Here is a 16,571-nt window from a genome sequence, read left to right on the forward strand (position 1 = left end):
ATTTCTTACTGTGCTGTTGCATATTTGACCAAGATTTAAATGTTCAACCATCAGTCCTCATATGCAAGAGCACAGTAAGAGGCTGCATTCTTGACAAAATAGCAGACAAAAAAATGGCTCTTAAGGGCAGCTGGAAATCCCCAGTTCCAGAAGTCCCCAGTTAGAGGCTGCATTTCTTACTGTGCTCTTGCATATTTGACCAAGATTTAAATGTTGAATCATCAGTCCTCATGTGCAAGAGCACAGTAAGAGGCTGCATTCTTGACAAAATAGCAGACAAAAAAATGGCTCTTAAGGGAAGCTGGAAATCCCCAGTTCCAGAAGTCCCCAGTTAGAGGCTGCATTTCTTACTGTGCTCTTGCATATTTGACCAAGATTTAAATGTTGAATCATCAGTCCTCATGTGCAAGAGCACAGTAAGAGGCTGCATTCTTGACAAAATAGCAGACAAAAAAATGGCTCTTAAGGGCAGCTGGAAATCCCCAGTTCCGGAAGTCCCCAGTTAGAGGCTGCGTTTCTCACTGTGCTCTTGTATATTAGGACAGATGGTTGAACATTTAAATCTTGGTCAAATATGCAAGAGCACAGTAAGAAATGCAGCCTCTAACTGGGGACTTCCGGAACTGGGGATTTCCAGCTGCCCTTAAGAGCCATTTTTTTTGTCTGCTATTTTGTAGCATGCTTTCTTGAGAACCTTTTTTTGTATGGTGTTTTGTATTTCTTTGGCAGCCTATTTTGCTGATGAGTGGGCGGACTATTGCTCTTTCAGGGCAAATAAATTCAGGACTTGGACTCAAGGGAACAGGCACACTCGGATACGCTCACTTTTTCGGCACGGAAACATTGATTTCTTTTACCAAGACCGTGCTAATGGAAGTTCTTCAATGTATGCTGGCTGAAGTTCTCACAGAGAAAATAAGTAAATTTGTAGAAGATAAATTACAGAGTTTACAGAATATCTTATACAGAATTACAGTATATAGAACGGAGCAGGATCTGACGCCCTTCAAATGGCTGCTTAAAGAACTAGTCAGACATTTGGTGGAATGGGCCCTAAAGAAGATAGGTTCCATGGCATGGAACCAGCTGGGCCTGAGTTCTTAATAGGATAACATCTTGTATATATTTAAGAAGATGTTGGGTCGCAAATGATCTGAAGACGTTATAGTTTAATCTCTATTTATCTACCAGTTCAGTATCGAAGCTATTTTTTGGCAAGCCACTTCAGTACCCTTGCTTGGAGAATCCCGTGGATGGAGGAGCCTGGTGGACTCTATTTATCACTGTGGGCTGTTTATATGATTTCCACATGCCAAATCTGCCTGCCTAAGCAACAAGAGTTATTTGAACCTGGCCGGTCCTGCGTTGCAGGCATATTCTTTACCGCTCAGCTACCCCTTACAATGTAAAGAAATAAGAAATAAAGGATATTTGAACTCTCATGTGGTTGCCTGCCTCTTTCTGTGCTGACTTCCTTCTCCTGGAGGGCTGAGATGCCACTCAGGGCAGATCAGGGGAAGGGCCAGATTGTAACCAAGCAGGACCCACTGAGGCTTTCGCAGAAGAAACCCCCAGTCAAGTCCTCCACCAGCCTTTTGTCTGTAGAAAATCTTTCACCAAATAATCCATTTAGGGGCTTCCCTGGCGGTCTGGTGCCTAAGACTCCACCTGTCAAATTCATGGGGTGAAAGTAGGATCCAGGAGGGAAACAAAGATCCCTCATGCCTTCTGGCGAGCTTTGGGGGGAAAAAAGAAAAGAATAAATTTCATCAGAGCAGTGAGAAAATCCTGAAGGGGAAAATGTCAAACAAGACAAAATAATAATACTTGAGCCATCAAACAAAGTCAAGGATTTTTCTTCCTCAAGGTCTCTTGATAATATTCTGTGCCTTATGTGTGAGCTATTTTGCAGTTACCGCAACCCCCACGAGGCTGAAGAAGTTAACTGTTTGCTGCCCACAGCAGGTAGACCCCAGAATGCTTGGAACAAGAAGGTTGATGCTGTGTGTGGCCTCCCCACTACCTCCACACCAGCCACGGCTCCATAAACACTACAAGACTCCACAACCCTGCTCTAGGCTGGGACTCGCGGTCTTGGGGGCACTCGGCCAGTGTGGCCCAATTTTCCTAGCCAAGCAGTAAAGCTTTCTCTCTACCTCACCCAAAATTCTTCCTTACAGACTTCACTCTGCCTTGCTGTACAGAGGCTGAATTTTGGTAACAAATTTGGAGTCCCATGTGGGGTTGGCTTAGGGGTGACCCCACGGGTGTCCCCTGGCTCCATCACACTCTCTAGATTTTTCCCCCATGCAGCCTCTTTCCAGAAGGTTGGAACGGTGGGAGGATTCCTTCAGAGGCCTGATCCCCGAGGACCTGTGTCAAGAAGGCTGAGCCCCAGTCATACTGGGTCCACCAACCGGGCAGTGGGGACACCAAGGCGGTGGAGGAGGGAAGAGGAAGGGCCGCCCTAGAGGGTGGGGAGGCCACCTTCGCCTCAAGGATGTTCCTCTCTTCCTCCAGCCCGTGGCAGCTTGAATTTTGCTGCCCCAAGGAATTATTTTGAGGAAGGAGAAAGACAACGTCTGGGACATCGAGACATCTTGGCCAGCACCTGTGGGAGTCGCCCGCCGTGTATCCGAGGCTCCTTCAACATGTCCATCTGAGGAACCTTTGTTTCCCTCTGGGGAACATTCCGTGCCTGTCTGGTTAGTTTTCATGTTGGAAATCCCACCTGTGAGGTCTAAGGACTAAGGTCATGGACTTGGAAGGAATTGGAAGCAGCCACTCTGAGCGGTATGCGTTCTGGTGTCTTCCCCCTGGTATAAGATTTCCAGCAGCTAATGAGGTCTGGTTTGCATTTGGCTCATGGGTGTCTGATCAAACAGGAAATGCTCCTTTGAGTCCCTGTGATAACCGCCTAGGGCACATTTTGGAAGACTGGTCAACCTACACATTTAAACCTATCAATAAGGACAAAATAGTTTAACACCATGTAGTCCCAATATTCTTTAGACTTTGGAGAACATGGTTGAGAGTTGAAACTCTTGAAATTTCAGAACTGGTTCATTTTGCATGTGCAGTTAGAGAGAGGTGGCTTGATAACACACTTTAGTTTTCTAGGACACTCACCCTGGGAGAACAAAGAGATTCTTAGCAGGAAGGTTGATGTGAAGCCTCACCATGTCCCTGAGTATTAATACAAACACAGCCCACATTGCCTGTGTTTCAGCCTTGGCTTACTTAGAAGAATTTAAACCGAGCCGGAGGAGGGGGGTGGAAGGAGGGAAGAAAAAGAAGCCTTTGACCTCAGGTGTGTACATTTGAGTGTTCTCTCTGTTTTTCATAAACTGACAAGTTTAATTGCAGTTCCTGATTCATGAAATGTAAAATGAAACACATCTCTGCTCGTGTGTATGTCTCAGTGTGTGTCTTTGTCTTTAGATGATATTCCTGAGATTAACTTCTAAAGGAGCTCTATTCCATTGACTTGAAGAAAAACAAGCGCTTACAAATGAAGTATTTCTAAGAGTCACAAAATCTGGGAAATGTTCAGTATTAAGTCTCTGTCTGGTACTGACATCTGTTTAGCTTGTTTAACTGTGTCTGATTACTAGAGGCGTGAGACGCCAACCTTCTTTCATTGTACTTAGTTCTACTGCTAGTCTCTTGGTCATACCTGTTGCAAAATTTGTCAGCAAGAAAATTCACTCACACTGATATATTGTCGTAAATAACCAAGATAAATGGTATAGAAGGTTTTAGCGGAGCTCTTGAAAAGAAGTACACTTTGTTTTTTGGCCGCTCGGGATTTTAAACCATTAGAGTTTTGTTAAATTAAATTCAATGATGAGAATCCATTGAAGATTTAAATCAATTTTAGATAAAATACCAAAACATTGACTTCTGAACAAGTCTGTGTTTACTTATCTTTGCCTTTTATGAAAAAACACTGAACATATTTGAGTTTATTAAGTACACACCTGGTAAGACATAAAGAAAAAAATGTGTCATAAAATATGTATGTCTTATAGGTTATAAAATCTACTGTTGATAAAAAATTTCAATTGCTTCTTTCTTGGTGTTAAGTTTTAAGGGATTTTTAAAATGTGATATGTTTTTACCTCTACTAAAAATAAATAGTAATAAAGAAATAAATAATAAATATAAAATAAAATTAAAATAAAAAATATAAAATAATACAATAATATAAAGCATAATAATATATAACAATATAGTAATATATATTAAAATATATAAATATATATTACAATATATGTATATTATCATATTATTATATATTATGTACTATATTAATTATATTATTATATATTATAATTATTATATATTATAATTTTTTCCTATAATTATAATTTATTTAAAAAGCTTAAAAATTTTTATTAAACAATTATATATTTATTTTAAAACTATATATGATATGTATAACGATTACATATGTTATAGATAATAATAAATACATATTTACTAGATAAAATATATACATATATGAAATATATACAAAATTATATAAAATATATATAACATATATAATATATATTAATAATATATTTTATATATAGATTATACATATAAATTTATATATAAAATATAAAAGGACATATTATTACATTTATATCTTATATTTTATTATATATAATAATTATTATATATTATATAAAATAATTACATATATATAATAATTATGTATATATGTATATATGATATATGTATATTATATATACATGTATACGTGTATATATAATATAAGTACATATGTAATATTGATATATAATCTTATATATTATATATAATATATATTACATACAATATATAATATTATATAAATATATATTATTATATATTGTATGATATATAATTTATTATATATGATACTTATATGTTATATATTATGTTATATATATTATACTTTGTTATATATACTTTACTGTTTATAAATATAAATATACAGTATACTTATATATGCTTTACTGTATATAAATATACATATAGAGTACATTTATATATACTTTACTATATTATATTTTAATTAGTATATATGGTACATATACTATTATATAATTAAATAATATATATAATATAAAATGTACGTTATATGATAGATTATAGAGCATATAAAATATACAATACAATATAATATAATAAAATTTTATGTATTACATATACTCTGTTCAGTTCAGATTAGTTGCTCAGTCAGGTCCGACCCTCTGCGACCCCTGAACCAAAGCACGCCAGGCCTCCCTGTCCATCACCAATTCCCAGAGTCCATCCAAACTCATGTCCATTGAGTCAGTGATGCCATCCAACCATCTCATCCTCTGTTGTCCCCTTCTCCGCCTGCCCTCAATCTTTCCCAGCATCACGGTCTTTTCAAATGAGTCAGCTCTTCCTATCAGGTGGCCAAAGTATTGTAGTTTCAGCTTCAACATCAGTCCTTCCAATGAACACCCAGGACTGATCTCCTTTAGGATGGACTGGTTGGATCTTCTTGCAGTCCAAGGGACTCTCAAGAGTCTTCTCCAACAGCACAGTTCAAAAGCATCAAATCTTCGGCACTCGGCTTTCTTCACCGTCCAACTCTCACATCCATACATGACTACTGGAAAAACCATAGCCTTGACTAGACGGACCTTTGTTGACAAAGTAATGTCTCTGCTTTTTAATATGCTGTCTCGGTTGGTCATAACCTTCCTTCCGAGGAGTAAGCGTTTTTTAATTTCATGGCTGCAGTCACCATCTGCCATGATTTTGGAGCCCAAAAATATAAAGTCAGCCACTGTTACCACTGTTTCCCCATCTATTTCCCATGAAGTGATGGGACCAGATGCCATGATCTTAGTTTTCTGAATGTTGAGCTTTAAGCCAACTTTTTCACTCTCCTCTCTCACTTTCATCAAGAGGCTCTTTAGTTCTTCTTCGCTTTTCGCCATAAGGTGGTGTCATCCGCATATCTGAGGTTATTGATATTCCTCCCGGCAATCTTGATTCTAGCTTGTGTTTCCTCCAGCCCAGCGTTTCTCATGATGTACTCTGCATCTAAGTTAAATAAGCAGGGTGACAATATACAGCCTTGACATACTCCTTTTCCTATTTGGAACCAGACTGTTGTTCCATGTCCAGTTTTAACTGTTGCTTCCTGACCTGCATACAGGTTTCTCGAGAGACAGGTCAGATGGTCTGGTACTCCCATCTCTTTCAGAATTTTCCAGTTTATTGTGATCCACACAGTCAAAGGCTTTGGCATACTCAATAAAGCAGAAATAGATGCTTTTCTGGAACTCTCTTGTTTTTTCGATGATCCATCGGATATTGGCAATTTGATCTCTGGTTCCTCTGCCTTTTCAAAAACCAGCTTGAACACCTGGAAGTTCACGGTTCACGTATTCCTGAAGCCTGGCTTGGAGAATTTTGAGCATTACTTTACTAGCGTGTGAGATGAGTGCAATTGTGCAGTAGTTCGAGCATTCTTTGGCATTGCCTTTCTTTGGGATTGGAATGAAAACGGACTTTTTCCAGTCCTGTGGCCACTGCTGAGTTTTCCAGATTTGCTGGCATATTGAGTGCAGCACTTTCACAGCATCATCTTTCAGGATTTGAAATAGCTCAACTGGAATCCCATCACCTCCACTAGCTTTGTTCGTAGTGATGCTTTCTAAGGCCCACTTGACTTCACATTCCAGGATGTCTAGCTCTAGGTGAGTGATCACACCATCATGATTATCTGAGTCTGAAGATCCGTGATTATCTGGGATCATGAAGATCTGTTTTGTACAGTTCTTCTGTGTATTCTTGCCACCTCTTCTTAATATCTTCTGCTTCTGTTAGGTCCATACCATTTCCGTCCTTTATCGAGCCCATCTTTGCATGCAAAGTTCCCTTGGTATCTGTAATTTTCTTGAAGAGATCTCTAGTCTTTCCCATTTTGTGGTTTTCCTCTATTTCTTTGCACTGATCGCTGAGGAAGGCTTTCTTATCTCTCCTTGCTATTCTTTGGAACTCTGCGTTCAGATGGGAATATCTTTCCTTTTCTCCTTTGCTTTTCACTTCTCTTCTTTTCACAGCTGTTTGTAAGGCCTCCTCAGACAGCTATTTTGCTTTTTTGCATTTCTTTTCCATGGGGATGGTCTTGATCCCTGTCTCCTGTACAGTGTCATGAACCTCTGTCCATAGTTCATCAGGCACTCTGTCTATCAGATCTAGTCCCTTAAATCTATTTGTCACTTCCAGTGTATAATCATAAGGGATTTGATTTAGGTCATACCTGAATGGTCTAGTGGTGTTCCCTACTTTCTTCAATTTAAGTCTGAATTTGGCAATAAGGAGTTCATGATCTGAGCCACAGTCTGTTCCCGATCTTGTTTTTGCTGACTGTATAGAGCTTCTCCATCTTTGGCTGCAAAGAATATAATCAATCTGATTTCGGTGTTGACCATCTGGTGATGCCCATGTGTAGAGTCTTCGCGTGAGTTGTTGGAAGAGGGTGTTTGCTATGACCAGTGCGTTCTCTTGGCAAAACGCTGTTAGCCTTTGCCCTGCTTCATTCTGTACTCCAAGGCCAAATTTGCCTGTTACTCCAGGTGTATCCTGACTACCTACTTTTGCATTCCAGTCCCCTATAATGAAAAGGACATCTTTTTTGGGTGTTAGTTCTAAAAGGTCTTGTAGGTCTTCATAGAACCGTTCAAGTTCAGCTTCTTCAGCATTACTGGTCGGGGCATAGACTTGGATTACCGAGTGAAATTACACTGAAATTACTCAGTGTCTCATTAATGTGTATTAGAAAGAATGAACAAAGTCAAGAGATGGTTGCAGAAAAGCAAACTCCTGGCAGGACAATGAAGAGAGAATGAGACTGGGCACAAGAAGTAACACAGGGACTAAAAGAGGCCTGTGACAGACAAGAGACAAGAGGAGGTACAGAATGCAATAACCTGAGGCAATAAACTTATGTTTGCAATAAACACCCTTAGGGCAAGGACTTAAAAACTGAGATGACATGAATAAAGATCTGCAAAAATACAGTGACCACAATGAGTCACAGGGAAGTAAAGCTAGGGTAGTTGTAGTAATTACAAAACAGATGGTTGAACATTTCAATCTTAGTGAAACATGCAAGAGAACAGTGAGAAATGCAGCCTCTAACTGGTGACTTCCGGAACTGGGGATTTCCAGCTGCCCTTAACAGCCTTTTTTTGTCTGCTCTTTTGTCTTCTAATTGGAGACTGTTTTCTTAAAAACCTTCTTTTGTATGGTATTTTTTATTTCTTTTACAGCCTATTTTGCTAATATGTGGGAGGATTATTGCTCTTTCAGGGCAAATAAATTCAGGACTCGGACTCAAGGCAACAGACACACTCAGACACGCTCACTTTTTCAGCATGGAGACATTGATTTCTTTTACCAAGACTGCGCTAATGGAAGCTCTTCAAACTAAACTGGCTGAAGTTCTCACAGAGAAAATAAGTAAATTTGTAGAAGATAAATTACAGAGTTTACCGAATATCTTATACAGAATTACAGTATATAGAACGGAGCAGGATCTGACGCCCTTCAAATGGCTGCTTAAAGAACTAGTCAGACATTTGGTAGAATGGGCCCTAAAGAAGATAGGTTCCATGGCATGGAACCAGCTGGGCCTGAGTTCTTAATAGGATAACATCTTGTATATATTTAAGAAGATGTTTGGTCGCAAACGATCTGAAGACGTTATAGTTTAATCTCTATTTATCTACCAGTTGAGTATCGAAGCTATTTTTTGGCAACCCACTTCAGTACCCTTGCTTGGACAATCCTGTGGATGGAGGAGCCTGGTGGACTCTATTTATCACTGTGGGCTGTTTATATGATTTCCACATGCCAAGTCTGCCGGCCTAAGCAACAAGAGTTATTTGAACCTGGCCGGTCCTGCGTTGCAGGCATATTCTTTACCGCTCAGCCCCCCCTTACAATGTAAAGAAATAAGAAATAAAGGATATTTGAACTCTCATGTGGTTGCCTGCCTCTTTCTGTGCTGACTTCCTTCTCCTAGAGGGCTGAGACACCAGTCAGGGCAGATCAGGGGAAGGGCCAGATTGTAAGCAAGCAGGACCCACTGAGGCTTTCGCAGAAGAAATCCCCAGTCAAGTCCTCCACCAGCCTTTTGTCTGTAGAAAATCTTTCACCAAATAATCCATTTAGGGGCTTCCCTGGCGGTCTGGTGCCTAAGACTCCACCAGTCAAGTTCATGGGGTGAAGGTAGGATCCAGGAGGGGAACAAAGATCCCTCATGCCTACTGGCAAGCTTGGGGGGAAAAAAGAAAAGAATAAATTTCATCAGAGCAGTGAGAAAATCCTGAAGGGGAAAATGTCAAACAAGACAAAATAATAATACTTGAGCCATCAAACAAAGTCAAGGACTTTTCTTCCTCAAGGTCTCTTGATAATATTCTGTGCCTTATGTGTGAGCTATTTTGCAGTTACCGCAACCCCCACGAGGCTGAAGAAGTTAACTGTTTGCTGCCCACAGCAGGTAGACCCCAGACTGCTTGGAACAAGAAGGTTGATGCTGTGTGTGGCCTCCCCACTATCTCCACACCAGCCACGGCTCCATAAACACTACAAGACTCCACAACCCTGCTCTAGGCTGGGACTCGCAGTCTTGGGGGCACTCGGCCAGTGTGGCCCAATTTTCCTAGCCAAGCAGTAAAGCTTTCTCTCTACCTCACCCAAAATTCTTCCTTACAGACTTCACTCTGCCTTGCTGTACAGAGGCTGAATTCTGGTAACAAATTTGGAGTCCCGTGTGGGGTTGGCTTAGGGGTGACCCCACGGGTGTCCCCTGGCTCCATCACACTCTCTAGATTTTTCCTCTATGCAGCCTCTTTCCAGAAGGTTGGAACGGTGGGAGGATTCCTTCAGAGGCCTGATCCCCGGACCCGTGTCAAGAAGGCTGAGCCCCAGTCATACTGGGTCCACCAACCGGGCAGTGGGGACACCAAGGCGGTGGAGGAGGGAAGAGGAAGGGCCGCCCTAGAGGGTGGGGAGGCCACCTTCGCCCCAAGGATGTTCCTCTCTTCCTCCAGCCCGTGGCAGCTTGAATTTTGCTGCCCCAAGGAATTATTTTGAGGAAGGAGAAAGACAACGTCTGGGACATCGAGGCATATTGGCCAGCACCTGTGGGAGTCGCCCGCCGTGTATCCGAGGCTCCTTCAACATGTCCATCTGAGGAACCTTTGTTTCCCTCTGGGGAACATTCCGTGCCTGTCTGGTTAGTTTTCATGTTGGAAATCCCACCTGTGAGGTCTAAGGACTAAGGTCATGGACTTGGAAGGAATTGGAAGCAGCCACTCTGAGCGGTATGCGTTCTGGTGTCTTCCCCCTGGTATAAGATTTCCAGCAGCTAATGAGGTCTGGTTTGCATTTGGCTCATGGGTGTCTGATCAAACAGGAAATGCTCCTTTGAGTCCCTCTGATAACCGCCTAGGACACATTTTGGAAGGCTGGTGAACCTACACGTTTAAACCTATCAATAAGGACAAAATAGTTTAACACCATGTAGTCCCAATATTCTTTAGACTTTGGAGAACATGGCTGAGAGTTGAAACTTGAAATTTCAGAACTGGTTCATTTTGCATGTGTAGTTAGAGAGAGGTGGCTTGATAACACACTTTAGTTTTCTAGAACACTCACCCTGAGAGAACAAAGAGATTCTTAGGAGGAAGGTTGATGTGAAGCCTCACCATGTCCCTGAGTATTAATACAAAGAGAGCCCACATTGCCTGCGTTTCAGCCTTGGCTTACTTAGAAGAACTGAAACCGAACCAGAGGAGAGGTGTGGAAGGAGGGAAGAAAAAGAAGCCTTTGACCTCAGGTGTGTACATTTGACTGTTCTCTCTGTTTTTCATAAACTGACAAGTTTAATTGCAGTTCCTGATTCATGAAGTGTAAAATGAAACACATCTCTGCTCGTGTGTATGTCTCAGTGTGTGTCTTTGTCTTTAGATAATATTCCTGAGATTAACTTCTAACTGAGCTCTATTCCATTGACTTGAAGAAAAATAAGCGCTTGTTTAACTGTGTCTGATTACTAGAGATATGAGACACCCACATCCTTTCATTGTACTTAGTTCTACTGCTAGTAACTTGGTCATACTTGTTGCCAGATTTGTCAGCAAGAAAATTCACTCACATTGATATATTGTCATAAATAACCGAGATAAATGGTATAGAAGGTTGTAGCAGAGCTCCTGAAAAGAAGTACACTTCTTTTTTTTGGACGCTAGGGATTTTAAATCATTAGAGTTTTGTTAAATTAAATTCAATGATGAGAATTCATTGAAGATTTAAATCAATTTTAGATAAAATACCAAAACATTGACTTCTGAACAAATCTGTGTTTACTTACCTTTGCCTTTTTTGAAAAAACACTGAACATATTAGAGTTTATTAAGTACACACCTGGTACGACATAAAGAAAAATGTGTCATAAAATATGTATGTCTTATAGGTCATAAAATCTACTGTTGATGAAAAATTTCAATTGCTTCTTTCTTGGTATTAAGTTTTAAGGGATTTAAAAAACGCAATATGTTTTTACAACTATTAAAAATAAAGAGGAATAAAGAAATAAATAATAAACAAAATAAAAATAAAATTAAAATATATATAAAATAAAACAATAATATATAACATAATAATATATAATAATATAGTAATATATATTAAAATATATACATTTGTATTACAATTTATGTATATTATGTGCACTATATTATTATATTGTATATTATATACTGTATTAATTACATTATTATATATTATATATTATAGAAGTTTTTGCTATATTTATAATTTATTTTAAAAGCTTAAAAATTTTTATTAAACAATTATATATTTATCTAAAACCAATGTATAATATGTATAAATATTACATATGTTATACATAATAAATACATATTTACTAGATAAACTATAATCATATATAAAATATATACAAAATTATAAAACATATATAATATATATTAATAATATATTTTTATATATAGATTATACATATAAATTTATATATATAAAATATAGTATAAAGATGTATTATTACATTTATATCTTATATTTTATTATATATAATTATTATATATTATATAAAATAATTACATATATATAAGAATTTTATATATATGTATATTATATATACATGTGTATGTATATATATGTATATTATATATACATCTGTATGTATATATATGTATATATATATAATTATATAATATATATATATATTTCTTATCCAGTTAGTTGCCTGGAATAATGTGAAACTGATCAGACTTCAGTGCTTGTCAAATATAATATAATATAACATAATATAATATAATATAAATATATATTTCAATATATAATATGTAATATATAATAAATATATTATCACATATTATTATATTAATATATATGTTATATATTATATAATATAATATTGTGTTATATATTATATAATATATAATACAATATTATATTATATGCATATTATATATATTATTATATATAAGATATATATTTTATATGTATATTGTTATATATTATATATATTATATATATTATATTTACTATATATATTATATATTATATATTATATATTATATATTATATATTATACATATAACATTTTATAACATTAATATAAATAAATATAATATATATTATATTAATATATAAATTAATATAATATAATATTATATATAATATAATATAATATATAATATATGTATATTATATATATAATATGTATAGTATTATATATAATATATATATTATATATAATATACATATGTATATTATATATAATATATATATTATTTTATATGTATATTATATATAATATATATATTATATATATATTATATATATTGTTTTATAGATAATACATTTTATATTATATATATATGATTATCTATTATATATATTATATATATATAATATACCTTTAATATATATAACATGTATGTTATATATAATATATATCAAATATACATTTAATATATATAACATATATATTATATATAATATATATAATATATGTAGCATATATGTATAACATATAATATATATAATCATATATATAATATAAATATATATTATAATTATAATCATATATAATATATATAATATATAGATTTAATATATATACTATATACATTATATATAATATTATATATAATATAATATTATATTATATATAATATTATATAAAATATAATATAATATAATATATATAACACATATTTTATCATTGTATATAACATATATATTATATATTATATGCTAAGTATTATATATAATATTATATAATAATATATTGTTATATTAATATATATTATATATATTAATATAATATATAACAATATATTATTTTATTAATAAATAATATTATACATAATACATAATATATAATATTATATAATATATAATATTATAACAATATATAATATATAATATATAATATATATATTATATATATTTATATATATTACATATATATAAATATATATTATATATATTATATTTATAATAATATTTATATAATATATTATAATTATAATATAATAATATTATATTATATATATAATATTATATATATTATATTATATTATTATAATATATAATTATAATATAATAATATATTATATTTATAATATATTATTTATATAATATATATAATTTATATAATATAATTATAATATAATATATAATATTTATATATTATATTATTTATATGATATATATTATATATTATTATATATTATTATATAATATATAATATTATATATAAATATATATTAATATTTCTTATGTAATATAATTTATTTTATATTATACTTATATGTTATGTATTAGTTATATATATTATTACACTTTCTTATATATACTTTACTCTATATAAATATAAATATAGAGTATATTATATATAATTTACTATATTATATTTTAATTATTATATATGGTATCTAATACTATTATATAATTAAATAATATATATCAGATGAAATGTATGTTATATGATAGATTATATAGTATATATAATATAAAATACAATATAATATAATAAAATTTTATGTGTTACGTATACTCAGTTCAGTTTAGTTCAGTTGCTCAGTCATGTCCTACCTTCTGAGATCCCATGAACTGAGGCACGCCAGGCCTCCCTGTCCATCACCAATTCCCAGAGTCCATCCAAACTCATGTCCATTGAGTCAGTGATGCCATCCAGCCATCTCATCCTCTGTTGTCCCCTTCTCCGCCTGCCTTCAATCTTTCCCAGTGTCAAGGTCTTTTCAAATGAGTCAGCTCTTCCTATCAGGTGGCCAAAGTACTGGAGTTTCAGCTTCAACATCCGTCCTTCCAATGAACACCCAGGACTGATCTCCTTTAGTATGGACCGGTTGGATCTCCTTGCAGTCCAAGGGACTCTCAAGAGTCTTCTCCAACAGCACAGTTCAAAAGCATCAATTCTTCAGTGCTCAGCTTTCCTCACAGTCCAACTCTCACATCTATACATGAGTACTGGGAAAACCATAGCCTTGACTAGATGGACCTTTGTGGGCAAATAATGTCTCTGCTTTTTAATATGCTATCTAGGTTGGTCATAACTTTTCTTCCAAGGAGTAAGCATCTTTTAATTTCATGGCTGCAGTCACCATCTGCTGTGATTTGGACACCAAAAATATAAAATCTGACACTGTTTCCACTCTTTCCTCATCTATTTCCCATGAAGTGATGGGACCAGATGCCATGATCTTAGTTTTCTGAATGTTGAGCTTTAAGCCAAGTTTTTCACTCTCCTCTCTCAGTTTCATCAAGAGGCTCTTTAGTTCTCTTCGCTTTCTGCCATAAGATGGTGTCATCTGCATATCTGAGGTTATTGATATTTCTCCCGGCAACCTTGATTCTAGCTTGTGTTTCTTCCAGCCCAGCGTTTCTCATGATGCACTCTGCATATAAGTTAAATAAGCAGGGTGACAATATACAGCCTTGACGTACTCCTTTTCCTATTTGGCACCAGTCTGTTGTTCCATGTCCAGTTTTAACTGTTGCTTCCTGACCTGCATACAGGTTTCTCAAGAGACAGGTCAGATGGTCTGGTATTCCCATCTCTTTCAGAATTTTCCACAGTTTATTGTGATCCACACAGTCAAAGGCTTTGGCATACTCAATAAAGCAGAAATAGATGTTTTTCTGGAACTCTCTTGCTTTTTCTGTGATCCATCGTATGTTGGCAATTTGATCTCTGGTTCCTCTGCCATTTCGAAAACCGGCTTGAACATCTTGAAGTTCACGGTTCATGTATTCCTGAAACCTGGCTTGGAGAATTCTGAGCATTACTTTACTAGCATGTGAGATGAGTGCAATTGTGCAGTAGTTCGAGCATTCTTTGGCATTGCTTTTCTGTGGGATTGGAATGAAAATGGACTTTTCCCAGTCCTGTGGCCACTGCTGAGTTTTCCAGATTTGCTGGCATATTGAGTGCAGCACTTTCACAGCATCATCTTTCAGGATTTGAAATAGCTCAACTGGAATTCCATCACCTCCACTAGCTTTGTTTGTAGTGATGCTTTCTAAGGCCCACTTGACTTCACATTCCAGGATGTCTAGCTCTAGATGAGTGATCACACCATCGTGATTATCTGGGTTGTGAAGATCCTTTTTGTACAGTTCTTCTGTGTATTCTTGCCACCTCTTCTTAATATCTTCTGCTTCTGTTCGGTCCATACCATTTCTGTCCTTTATTGAGCCCGTCTTTGCATGAAATGTTCCCTTGGTACATATATATGTCTGTATGAACTGTTTGCATGTTTTGGAGATGAATTCCTTGTTTTTAAATTTGGTGGCAAACATTTTTTTCCCCATTTTGAGGTTTGTCTTCTTTCCTTTAGGGTTTTCTGCGCTGTTGAAAAGCTTTTGAGGTTAATGAGGTCCCTTTTGTTGAGTTTTGCTTTAATTTTCCTTATTGTAAGAGTTGATCCAAAAAGAACTTGCTGTGATTTATGTTAAGGCATGTTCTGCATATATTTTCCTCGAGAGGTTTAGCGTAATCGTCCCTCTATTTAGCTCTTTAATTGATTTGGAGTTTCTTTTTCTGCAAGTGGTTAGGGAGGGATGTAAATTCTTTCCCTTTTCACTGTTTGAGGAACCTCCACCCTGTCCTCCATCCTGGCTGTTAACAACACATTGGCAGCATCAGTGTAGGAGTGTTCCTTTTCTCCACAACCTCTCCAGAATTTATTGTTTGTAGACTTTTTGACAAAAGCCATTCTGACAGGTATGAGCTGATACCTCGTTGTAGTTTGATTTGCATTTTTATAAGATTCAAGATTTGAAAGTTTTTCATGTGATTAAAAAAAACAACACTGTGAGTAAAAATTATCTCTCAAGATTGGCTTCTTGACCCTCTGCCCTGATTTGAAATCTTTTTCCAGAACCTACCCAAGGACATTTGTTAAGGAAGGTGTTTTTCTCCGCATTCCCTCAGGCTTGGTGACTGACTTTTAAGTACCCATTAGCACAGGGGTTTCCATTGTTGTTACCAA

The 16,571-nt window shown here is 35.4% G+C and overlaps 1 protein-coding gene across 1 annotated transcript in view; it reads left to right on the top strand.

Moving 5' to 3' along the window:
* The window catches only part of LOC145515542 (uncharacterized), a 97,058-nt gene extending 88,057 nt beyond the window's left edge, over positions 1–9,001 (top strand). The window contains exons 5-6 of the mRNA XM_081516197.1: positions 2,521–2,705; positions 8,289–9,001. The gene's annotated coding sequence lies outside the window, so the exon portion shown is untranslated. The remainder of the gene's footprint in view (positions 1–2,520; positions 2,706–8,288) is intronic.
* The last annotated feature ends 7,570 nt before the right edge of the window (positions 9,002–16,571 follow it).

The sequence above is a fragment of the Giraffa tippelskirchi genome, chromosome 7, assembly GCF_054371585.1.
Source record: "Giraffa tippelskirchi isolate mGirTip1 chromosome 7, T2T-mGirTip1v1.2.pri, whole genome shotgun sequence".
NCBI lineage: Eukaryota > Metazoa > Chordata > Mammalia > Artiodactyla > Giraffidae > Giraffa > Giraffa tippelskirchi.